The sequence below is a fragment of the Lissotriton vulgaris genome, chromosome 1_1, assembly GCF_964263255.1.
Source record: "Lissotriton vulgaris chromosome 1_1, aLisVul1.2, whole genome shotgun sequence".
Taxonomy (NCBI): Eukaryota; Metazoa; Chordata; class Amphibia; order Caudata; family Salamandridae; genus Lissotriton; species Lissotriton vulgaris.
Genome location: NC_141685.1, coordinates 32,164,984 through 32,177,251, shown reverse-complemented (window position 1 = coordinate 32,177,251; position 12,268 = coordinate 32,164,984). Strand labels below are relative to the sequence as shown.

General features: G+C 44.2%; 1 long non-coding RNA gene across 1 annotated transcript in view; it reads right to left on the bottom strand.

Moving 5' to 3' along the window:
* The window catches only part of LOC147737059 (uncharacterized), a 54,975-nt gene that overhangs the window by 25,346 nt on the left and 17,361 nt on the right, over positions 1 to 12,268 (bottom strand). The window contains exon 2 of the long non-coding RNA XR_015309386.1: positions 5,912 to 6,090. This is a non-coding gene — a long non-coding RNA (uncharacterized LOC147737059). The remainder of the gene's footprint in view (positions 1 to 5,911; positions 6,091 to 12,268) is intronic.

Sequence of the window (12,268 nt, the reverse complement as noted above, 5' to 3'; positions counted from 1 at the left end):
AGATTGTTATCAGAAACACACTGGCCGGAGGAGAAAAGAATATCTTTTTTCCATCGGGCCTTAGAGATGAATTAAAAGATTCTTTGGCACACATTGTTAATTTGCCGGAGGACTACGCAGAATTTTTAGATCTAGTGGTTAAGTTAGATCACAGATTGGGAGAGCGATAGAGTAAAAGACCTAGAATTGATTTAAGAACTTGGCATTTTAGAGTTGAGAAAAAAGAAACAGAAGAAAAGAACACACACGTGGAACCAATTTGTGTCTTCATTGTGGCAAGGCAGGTCACTTTGCTAAGGATTATCCAGTTAAAACTAACAAAATGAAAACTATAGCAATAACAGACAAACCATTGAGCGAGTCGGAAAACTAGATTTCCCAGAGAGAAAAAAGAGATTGTTTCTTTGAGAACAACTTCAGTACAGATCTCACAGTATGCCACTAATGTTGTTAATCGTACTCTGAAGCACTTTACAATTAGGGTAACCTTTATTATAACAACTCAAGAAAGACACAGCTTGGCTGTTCTGATTGATTCTGGGGCTACCGGCAATTTTTTTTATTTGGAATTAGCTAGTAAATCAGGAATAACTCGAGCTGCAAAATCTGAACCAGAAGCAGTCAGAGCTGTAGACAACTCAGCTTTAGCCTCTGGATTAATTAAGTTTCATATCAAACCTTTGGCCGCAGTTGGAGAAAATGGGCACACTGAAGAAACTGTTTCGATCAAATTGATACACCCACTTTTGGTGTCATACTGGGAGTTCCTTGGTTAGAACTACATAATCTGAAAATAGATTGGATTAAAAGAACTGTCACTTTAGACTCCTCCTATTGCAGGAATCAGTGTTTATTTATTTATTTTAAAGTTTTATAGAGCGCGAACTTGACCCGTGAGGGTATCAGAGTGCTTTACAGGTTCAAAGAGTAATACAGAAAGATCGGTTGACAAATGATAGCAATAAATCGGGGGGATATACTGAAACAAGGGTCATATGGTAGGCAGGGAGTCATAGGGGTATGTGCAAGGAGGGAGGGGGTGAAAAGGTACATAGGAACATTTTACAGAATATATGGTCATACATTAGGGAGGAAAGTGCAGGGGTGCTTATAAAGACCACACGCCTTGCGTATAAATAAAACAGGACAAGACAGAGGCACAGTCACCTTGTTCCTATGACGTAGTCCTCTAAATCGAAACATACTCTCCAGTCAGTTTTTATTTGGAAACTCAAGATCCCATAACTCCATTATTTAGTTCAGCCTTACAACAAGATTCTCCACAGTTACCCAGCGAATATCAAGACTATGCTGATGTATTTGATCCTGTCCGAGCAACTAAATTACCACCACACAGAGTGTACGACTGCAGGATAGACTTGATCCCTGGTGCAGTCTTACCCTGTAGTAGGATATACGCCTTAACTGAGCCTGAAAACCAATATTTGAGAACATACTTAAACAAACTGTTAGAGATTGGTTTTATAAGACACTCTACGTCACCAGTCTCTTTGCCACTTTTCTTTGGAGCTAAAAAATCTGGCGATCTGAGTGCATGCATAGATTACCGCGCAGTTAAAAGGCAACGATTAAAAATCGTTATCCATTACCTCTTAGCTCAGTCTTTCTAAATCAAATCAAAGGATCAAGTATTTATACTAAATTGGGTTTACGTAGTGCGTATCACCTTGTTCGTATTAAGGAGGGAGAGGAATGAAAGACCACCTTTCGCACGAAATATGGTCTATTCGAATATACAGTAATGCCATTCGGTCTCTGTAACGCCCCGGCAGCATTTCAGAATTTCATCAATGAAGTCCTACATGATTTACTTGATATCTGTGTCATCGTATACATTGATGACATGCTGGCCTTCTCCGAGACTGAGGAAGAGCATACTACACATGTTCTCTCAGTTCTACAAAGATTAAGAGACAATTCTTTGTATGTGGAACTTGAAAAGTATGTATTTAACACAAAGAAGGTCAAATGTTTTGGTTATTGGCTTTCTCCCGAAGGAATAATCATGGACCCAAAAAAGGTTGAAGCAATTTTAAATTGGCTCACTCCCTCTTCTGTAAAAGACACGCAGCGAGTACAAAGTTTTGCTAATTCTGATAGGAGCTTCATATCTAAATTTTCTGAGATAGTGACACCTATCACTCAATTACTTTGAAAGGGTGAGAAATTTCAATGGAACCCAGACGCTGGAAAAGCTTTTTTTAAATTGAAGCAAGCTTTAACATCAGTACCTTTTTTGATTCAACCAGACCCTGATAAATCATTCTTTGTCAAGGCTGACGCTTCCCAAACTGCATTGGGAGGCGTGTTAATGCAAAACGGTGCTGCAACTGGACATTTACATCCAATTGCCTTCTACTCGCGCAAACGGTTACCAGCTGAACAGAATTATACCATTGCAGAAAGCAAGTTGTTGCCAATTAAAGCAGTCTTTCTTGAATGGAGACACCATTTATTGGGTGCAAAGCATACAATTACCATATTTTCAGACCATAAAAATCTCCAGTTTTTCACCACAGTTAAGGCACTCGCTCCCAGACAGATGCGCTGGTTACTTTTTTTAGTGAATTCGGTTTTATCATAACATACTGCCCTGGACAAAAGCAACTGCTGTCTGACACTTTGTCTAGATTAGTTTGTGAAAAGGATGTTAGCAAAACAAAGAATTCATAAAGTATCATTCTTTCTGAAAAAATAGTGGCAGTCACACAAGAGGACACCTTTTTAGACCAAGTTAAATTGAGTGTTCAGACGTTAAATGAACAGCAATGGCTAGCTCAGAAACAAAACACCATATTTGAGGGTTACTTCTTCCACAAGGATAAACTGTTTATCCCTCAGGAAAACTTGCAACAACAGATATTACACTGGAATCATGATGTTAGTACAGCAGGACATCCAGGGGTCAATAAAACTTTAGAGTTATGTCAGCGGCATTTCTGGTGGAAAAACATCAGGCAGGACGCCCAACAATATATAAAAGCCTGCCCAGTGAGCGCACGACAAAAGTCCTCCCATTTATCCCCTAAAGGTCTTCTACAACCATTGCCCATACCTCTGCTTCCCTGGCATACTATCAGTTTGGACTTCATCACAGATTTGCCTAAATCCCATAATTTTACTGCAATTTTAGTAGTTGTGGATCTGTTGTCTAAAATGAGGCACTTTATTCCCTTACAAAAACTACCAACAGCTACAGAATTTAGTGAAGTGTTCTTAAACCATATTGTAAAACTACATGGCCTTCCCAGTAAAATAATTTCCGACAGGGGACCTCAATTTATTTCAAAATTCTGGAGTCAGTTGTGCAAACATTTAGGAATTGAAATAGCATTATCCTCCGCTTTTCACCCACAGACTGATGGACAGACAGAAAAAGTTAATCAATACCTTGAACAAAGTCTACGGTGCCTAACCTCCATTATATTGGCTCATTGGGATGAGGTCCTACCATTGGCAGAGTTTTCATACAACAATAGCTATCATGCAGCTTTAGGCTGTTCCCCTTTCTTTTTTATAACTGGCTTACATCCACGATCTATTCCTGCCATCCTTTCAGATTTATGCCTGCTATGACCGAAAGATAAACAGAATTGCGAGATTTCAAGAACAAGCCAAGCGTAGTTTAGCCAAAAATAAACAAAAAGGTCAAATTATCAGTCGATAAACACAAAGCACCAGCACCACCCTATAAAGTAGGGGATCTCGTCTGGTTATCAACCAGAAATATCCAGATTGAAGGCCCCAAGAAACTAAAACCTAGGTTCATTGGCCCCTTTCCCATAAATTACATTTTGAATCCAGTTTCAATGAGATTAACTTTGCCCTCTGAATATGCCATCCACCCAGTTTTTCATGTATCTTTGCTCAAACCACATGATCCGTTGTAGTGACTGAGGTATTGGTGCTTTTTTGGCTCGGTTATGACCGTTGCTTACCACTCAGTATATGCTGCTATCATTCGAACATGTATAGTGTTTTGTTGAATTCCCGACCTTTATTTCACCTAGTTGGTAGGGCTTGCCTATAGACTTTGACAGCTTTATGTCCCCTTATATGCTGCTTTTCGCTCTTTTTCGGGCCTAAAGGCCTATGCTCGAGCGATGCCATGTTCTATTCTGACACCATCCTGCTAAGCCTCTTCAGGTGAAAGGCAATGTTTTAGTTTCAATGTGTTGTTTGCTAGTAGTGAACCAGCAAGGACCGGTTCTTATTGGAGGAATGTGCTCTCTTCGCGCTGGAGCCATAACAAACGCTTGGCCAGCTGCTGTTGTGTGCCTGGTACGGAAAGGTACAGGAATCTCATAAGAACGGTAGGCGGGTTCTTCTAGAAGCTTCGAGAGAGAGCTAGATTCTATATTAGTGAAAGCGGGTCCAAGTGAGGGTGAGATGACCGTCTGGTGGTTTTGGCGGTCTTGTGAAGCATCACGGTGCAGACGTGTTTGTGGAACAGAGAGTCCTGACCCAATCGAAGAGGGAAAGAGAGACGGACCTGTCTTCAGATTGCAGATGTCTAATAATATGGTGAGGTGTTCCATGTATGACTAATTTTATCTAATTATTCCTTTATTTTCAGGTTCTATATGTGTGTATGTATATTAATAAGTCATTTATTTCTATGTCCTTTCATCATTGTGTAATAAAAGACCCCAATTTGCATTAATTCCATTTGTTTTTTGTCACTAAGAGGGAGTGTGGGTTCTTCTTAACCAGGTGCTGTCGTATAGAAGGAGGGGTGATTCCCTTCTTACAGGTAACTGATGATGGGAAGGTGCGCTGCTCATGATTAGGGATGACTACATGGGAGAATATATAATTTGTCCTTATTATCTGTGGAGGAAGGTCGGGCCCCTTTTTTACCAAGTGCTTACAGAGGGATGTGCTAGTTCCCCTCTAATGAGTAATTGTAGATACGGAAGGGAAATCGGCTCCTAAGCAGGAATACCTAAATTGCTGGTAGACCAACCCAACATAGCGTAAGAGGTATGTACTGATTTTCACCGGAAGTTGTTGCTGATTCGCACCAGGGTGCGTTGCTCGCGTAAGTGCTCGTTGAACGTCGGAAGACGTTGCTGACTTTATTTGATTAGTCGGAAGACGTTGCTGATTTGATATTGATTCGCCGGAAGACGTTGCTGATTTGATATGGATTCGTCGGAAGACGTTGCTGATTTGATATTGATTCGCACCAGGGTGCGTTCCTCGCGTAAGTGCGCTTTGATCGTCGGAAGACGCTGCTGACCTGATTTGATATTTGATTCTGATTCATCGGAGGACGTTGCTATACATACCCTCGGAGCTATGATCTATAGTATCTTTAGTTATTTATGTTATTCCTTTCTCAGATAGGTAGTCTGAATGTGGTGTTTTGTTGTAAAGCATTCTGGGAAGGGACTGTGATGAGTAATTACTTTATAGCTAACTAGCTGAAACACCAGAAAAGTAGGAAAATATCAGTCATTACATCCGTCCACACGAAAAGACAACCCTCCTCCTCCTGTTGTAGTTGGAGACAATTTTGCATATGAAGAAAATCGCATTATAGGTGCAAAACGTATACATGGTTGATTACAGCATTTAATTGACTGGAAGGGTTATGATGCGTTAGAAAGATCCTGGAAACAGAAACACATGTACATACTCCAAGATTGGTGAGATCTTTCCATGCCTTGCATCCGGAAAAACCCTGTCACATACGAAGACCTTGGGGGGGTGCCAGGAGGCATTTCCTGCATGTGTAAACGGTCTTGGCATGTACACGTGAATTACTTGGGAAAGATCTAAGCCCCGAATCACCTTCACATGCACACGTGAGAAAACCTGAGACCCAAAGCTATTTAAACCCCACCCACTTGGTTCCCGATGCTTCGCTTCGTGTCTAAACACTCACCTGACTCCGGACCTGGATGGTAGATCATCCGAAGCTCTTCAGCTCTCCACCCTGCTTACTTCCCTGTCTTCACTCAGTGTCTTCGGCTGTGTTCTTGCTGCCCGGAGCACATTTCAGACGTTCCTTCCTGTTTCTGAATTTCCGGCTCCAAATCCTCTCCCGGCACTGTTTCCGATTTCCTGCAAAAGAGAAAAGAAAAGAGAATCAACAAAGGGTTGCCAAGCAACACCTCGCTCTGAATGGTAAAGCGTTAGCATGCTTGAACACATACCGGTAAGAATATAAACTTTATGAAAACTGTGGTGGATCTCTTGACCTTCTATAAATCAAGAGAACGCTTTGAAACTCTTCCTGAAACAATCCCAGGAGTTTAAGGACATTGAGTAAGTGAAGAATGTTAAAGTAAAACGGACATTTGTGTAAATACCTTGAGTCTGATTAGAAGACTGAAAAGGAACAGAGAGCTTGATTGTTTTTATTATTTATATATATTTAATGTGAAATTACGAAAGCAAATATTGTAAAGGAAATCAGTAACTCTTGTGTTAATTTGAGCAATCATAGATTATTAGTGCACCTGTAGTGTTTTTTTTGTTTATTCTTTCTTTTAGTTTCAAGAATCCTTTTGAGAAAATGTCAATGGTGATTCAGGTATACCTAATAAAGCGTTCCAAAGCAGATTTTTGACCTAAAGCAGTGATTTAGGGTGTTCAGATTAATCGGGTACATTTATCAGATTATACACGAGCTGAAAACTGAAGCCCAGTAACACTTTGCCTTTCTCGAGAGACATTCTACACGACTGAATTGTCAAGTCGGTCTACAAGAATCCAATGTGTCTTCTCTTTTCTCTTGTCCCTATTCCCCCCTCCCCCGGGGTTCGATCAGGGCGGCAAGTGAATCCTATCCTTGCCTCTCTGGTAGAGTTCAGAAGGAGTTGGGTAATAGCAGCATCAAGGAAGGAACAAACCGGAGTACAGGTGGGTGAATTTGTGACACCATGGGCCCCAGGGACCACCACCTCCTAGGGGCTTTGTACTCGTTGGGAGGGGGGGGCGCGCAGCTCCCATTCCAGAGCCCTTGATGGCCTTGGGACTATCACCCCCTAGAGCCAGCTGCAATGTCTCCCGCCATGCCATAGTAAACTCTGCTTTGCTTCTTGGAAGCGAGAGCAGGAAACCTGCTCTCGCTTCCAAGAAGCAAAGCAGAATTGCTTATGGGCAAGGGGAGCTGCATGTTAGCAGCTCCCCTTGCCCAAAAGCAATTATGGCTCCAGCAGGAGGCGAGGAGCCGGCAGGGACCATGGGGGCATTGGGGCTCCCCCCAAATTGAGGGTCGGCCCCCGGGGATGGGGTCCCTGGGGCCAGAAATGGCACAGGAGGGGGGCCACAAAGCACCCTCCCCTTTAGTTTATTGCTTTTTTTTTTAATGGAAGGGCAGCCCTGGGGGATGTGGTCCCCGGGCCTAGAGGTGGCCCAGGGGAGTGAGGCCACGCTGCCTCCTTCGGCAAAATTTTTTAACACAAGGCCAGGCCCCGGGGGATGGGGTCGCCGGGGCCAATAGTGGCCCAGGGAAGCGGGGCCACACGCCCCCCTTCCTGTTTTTTTTTTTAATGCTCAGGCCCTGGAAGATGGGATCCCCAGAACTCAAAAAATGTTAAGAGAAGGCGGGCCACACAGCCCCCTCCTAAAAAACGAAAAAGAAAACCGAAGCTGGATCTCGCCGTAGGCCCCGCCCCCTCCCTGTACCACTTGAAAACACGCCTTCTGGCGCGTTTTGGGTTGGGGGATGAAGTCCCCTCACATCTTATGGGTCCTTAGGGGCCAACTAGCCCACCAGGTACCTCCAGCAAGCACCACACAGTGGGATTGCTGAGGGGTGGTCTGAGGCCACGCCCTTTTTTACACCACTTTGCAAATGCTCCTTGTGGCGCATTGCTGATGGGGTAATGAGGTCCTGTTGTGTCCTGAGGCCCTCAGGACTAAAGTGAACTTCATCCCCTGAGCAGCAGTGCGCCAGGAGTAGCGTTTGCAGAATGATGTAAAAAGGTGGCGTGGCCTTTGAACATTCTCAGAATTCCAGCTGTATGGGGCTTACTGGAGGTAACAGGAGGGCTAGTTGGCCCAGAGGGACAGGGCACTGTCACAATTAAATCTCACATGTGATCAATGGCAGTGGTCTGCATTTTCTGAGACTGGCTTTACTGCCTCACTGATGAGTGATCCTATCCACTTTCGGGTACTCACTGACACCCAATGTGCTCCTCAGCCCTTACTTCTACGCTCAAAGATATCAATTTATAATAGGATCTTCCAGTTAAGCTATAGGCTAGTTAGTAAATTCTCTCTCTCTCAATCTATGCAGCCTCCATTTGCAACTGCTTTGACTGCCTACTCTTTGGAGTGCAGCACGTTGGCAATCAAAGTCTTGTATTGATCATGATTCCTGGACTATTTATACTTCACAGATGTGCCTGCGATTACTCTGTAAAAAACACAGTAGATGGACAGAATGTAGAACAATGTCATACATTCACCCCAGTACAAGGATCTGGGCCTAAATCCATCGTTTTTTGCACTCTACACCACCCTGGGTTAGACACTGGCTATATGCAAATCAGCTCTGACCCTGTGCCTCATGGGAACAGTCCAGTCCGAACTACCAAGCCAAGTCTTTCCCAGACCGGAATCAAGCATCCAAGGACCGGTTTCTGGCTATCAGCCTTCATCAGCCTGGATAGCTTGACTCCAGTGGTGTAGAGAGCCTGGGACTCACGTCTGAGCATACCCAGCCCATTCGGGGTGAAAATTGCAAAAAACACAGTTGATGGACAGAATGTAGAACAATGTCATACATTCACCCCAGTACAAGGATCTGGGCCTAAATCCATCGTTTTTTTGCACTCCACACCACCCTGGGTTAGACACTGGCTATATGCAAATCAGCTCTGACCCTGTGCCTCATGGGAACAGTCCACTCAGAACTACCAAGCCATGTCTTTCCCAGACCGGAATCAAGCATCCAAGGACGGGTTTCTGGCTATCAGCCTTCATCAGCCTGGATAGCTTGACTCCAGTGGTGTGGAGAGCCTGGGACTCACGTCTGAGCATACCCAGCCCATTCGGGGTGAAAATTGCAAAAAACACAGTTGATGGACAGAATGTAGAACAATGTCCTACAGTCACCCCAGTACAAGGATCTGGGCCTAAATCCATTGTTTTTTGCACTCCAGACGTGAGTCCCTTGCTCACTTTGCCACTGGATTCAAGCAAGCCGGGCTGAAGACGGCTGGAATGCCAGAAACCGGTCCTCGGAAGCTTGTTTCCGGTCCAGGGAAGACATGGCTTGGCAGTTCGGGCTGGACTATTCCCAGAAGGCACAGGGTCAGACTGATTTGCATATAGCCATGTCTGAACTGGGGGGGCAGAGTGGGCTAAAGAACGGTGATGGATTAAACCCAGATCTTATGACTGGGTGTGAGTGTTTGATTGATTCAGATGCTCCGTCCATCACCACCCCATTTCTTAATGCGATTACTCTGTGGCATACTTTTTCCCTAAAACAGCAGTGTACAGACAGTATTGCCTTGTGAGAACTAGTTGGCACTGAAAGTCTATGTACCATTCTATTGTGAGTTACCTTCAAAACTGTTTATCCTGAACTTTTTTAATGGATCAATATTGCTGATTTTTCTTTATTCCCACCACTTACAAGTGGTGTAATTGTTTTGATTTTCATTAGTAAATCTCAGTGCAAAAGACATTGCTACCTGCACCTGTTTATAGTATTTATGAAAAGTACGTCAATTTATGAGAAAAAACCTTTAACACCACAAATTCCTTCTCTGCAGCCTTTCTTCTCAGTCCACTTTACTTTCTCTCCTTTCATGTCTCTCACAAATGTGGTCCCTCTTCTATCCTTTTCAGCCTCTCATTCCCTCACTCAAGTGGACCTACATGGTCTTAATTTATCTCTTACTTTCTCTTTCTAGCTTCTCACTTTCTTTTTCCCGTATTATCTCACTGTTTTCTTTTAACTCTCTTCCTCTTTTTCAACAGCCTTTTTTTCTTTCAATCTTGTTTTTTTCTCACTTTTTTTCTTGCTTTTACTTTTTATGTCACACTGTCTGTTGTATTTTCGCTCTCTTGATCTTGTTCTCTTCTGATAGCTCTGCTGCTCTTTTTATCCCTCTGTTCATCTCTCATCCTCATCTGTGTCTCCTTTTGTCTCTCTCTTTATTTTTGCCTTATTTGCTCTTCTTCTCAACCATTGCCTGCATCACCCTCTGTCTTTCCTCTTTTTCACTCTGTTCTCTGATACCATTGGGTTTCCTCTTGCTCTCCATTCTCATCTTTCTCACTCTCCACCCTACTTGCAGAGTTTGCACCTTTAAGCACTCTGAATAAGGGGGACATCATATCTGACAATCTCTGGCTGATATCCATCATCTCACAAATTCTAAATGCTAACCTTTGTCTTTTCCACTCTATTCTATAATTCCCTTGATCTTGCAGTCACTTTCATGTTAATTTGTTTCTCTTTTGCTCTGGTTCCTACCCTATTTCATTCTCTCATGCTATTTCTCACTTAGTTTTCGCATTCTCTTAGTCTATCTTTCAATCTCTTTTGCTATTTTGGTCACACATAAGACAACAAAAAAACGGTATACTTTTCAAAAACTAAAAGAAGGACGACTATTTTACATCAACTGAGGGGTACGGGAAGACAGTGCTTATCAACATCGAAACGCCAAGGAAATAAATAAAATGTCATTCTAAACACCGTTTCAAACCTGCTAATTAAATTGCTTTCTGATAACAGAAACTAGCCAGTCCTCCAATGGAATACATAAAAATGTGCCTCTTTCAGTTAGTTGAAAACTGAGACACAAGACAAATTTCTTGAAATTTGAAAAAAACGGGGTTGTCCTGGTAAATCCGGGGCACCTGGTCACCCTCATCACACACGCACTTCATAACCTTTGTTTCTCCTTTGCTGTTTCTCGTTCTGTTTTTCTACAACATTCACTCTTTTTTATATCCCCATTTTCTCTCTTGCTTTGTTTTCTTATATCTATTCTCTGCATATCTGGTTTCAGAGAGGCCTTCCGGGTCGCAGAGTTGAAAGGGTCTTATCTAATGTGTGGTTCATTTGAGGGCAGATGGAGTCACATCAGGATACATAAAAGTAAACAGCCCAGTGCAACCAACTCCCAGTGCACCGAAGGTTAGGGGTCAAAGTGCAAAATGCTCCTAGGACAGAGAACATAGGCACATCTATTGTTGGTGCAGCAGGCACAGCGGCACCAGGGCTGAAAAAGAGGTGAGAGCCGGGGCCATGGCCAAGCCGGAGACCAAGATGGTTGCTCGGCTTTGAAGCTCTGCCAGCAGTCCTTGTAACAACGTGATTTTCTGCTATCCAGCATGGCTACCGAGCAGGGAAAAGACGCCTAAATGCAGCGGAAGGGATCCAAATTAAAAGTCTCCCTGCGGTGCTGCGAGAAAACGACCGGAACGGCAGAAATCGGTGACTCCAGGGGGAAGGACGACTTTCAAGATGGCGGCATCGATGATATGAGGAGACTCCGGGTGCGGCGGCGGAGGGACTGAGCCAGCAGCTGGGGTGCTGTGAGTCACCGGGCCACGGGCCGGAGAGTTGAGCGGCTACATTCTGGGCAAAGCGGCGCTCGGTACTGCCGGGAGGTCCGTTTGCCCTCCGGTGGTCCCAGCGCGGCACTCTTATGTCTGCGTTGATCGCAGGGGCACACAGGGATGGTGCCTGTAATCGTCCCCCCGTCGACACCTGGTACAGCATTTCCAAAGCGCCCTTGGGGATCTCCTCCCCGCATATGCACTCGCTCGGCCGCGGCCTGCGATGTTCTCCCCCTTTGCCCCGTAGGGCTCCATTGTTGGAACCCTTCCTGGCGTGGCTGCGCTGCTCCCGGAGTGAAAAACTGAATCCAAACCTCAGCAGTGTCTCCGCCCCAGCCACCAATTTATGCTGCAGCAAACTTGAAACATTAACTGCCGACTGCACATTGCCTTGTCTTCAAACAACCAGCTCTGTGGAAGTACTGTGCCCGGACCACTGCTGCACCACAAGCTCCATTGTGGGAGACAATTGTGAAATACCCAAAACCTCCCCTGTTGTCAGTAAAATACAAACATGGGTTGGATGCCCATTCCTTGCTGATCAGTTCTGCTTGCCTAATCTCTCTTCGCCAGCTACTTGCACCTGCTCTGCGGCCATAACCAGAAAACTCTGGCATTGGGCTTAATTAATACTTGGCGGGTGGAACTGCGGTATGGGCCGCAAAGACCCCAAACAGCGCTTTCTCCCCTTCGAAAAGGTCACCAA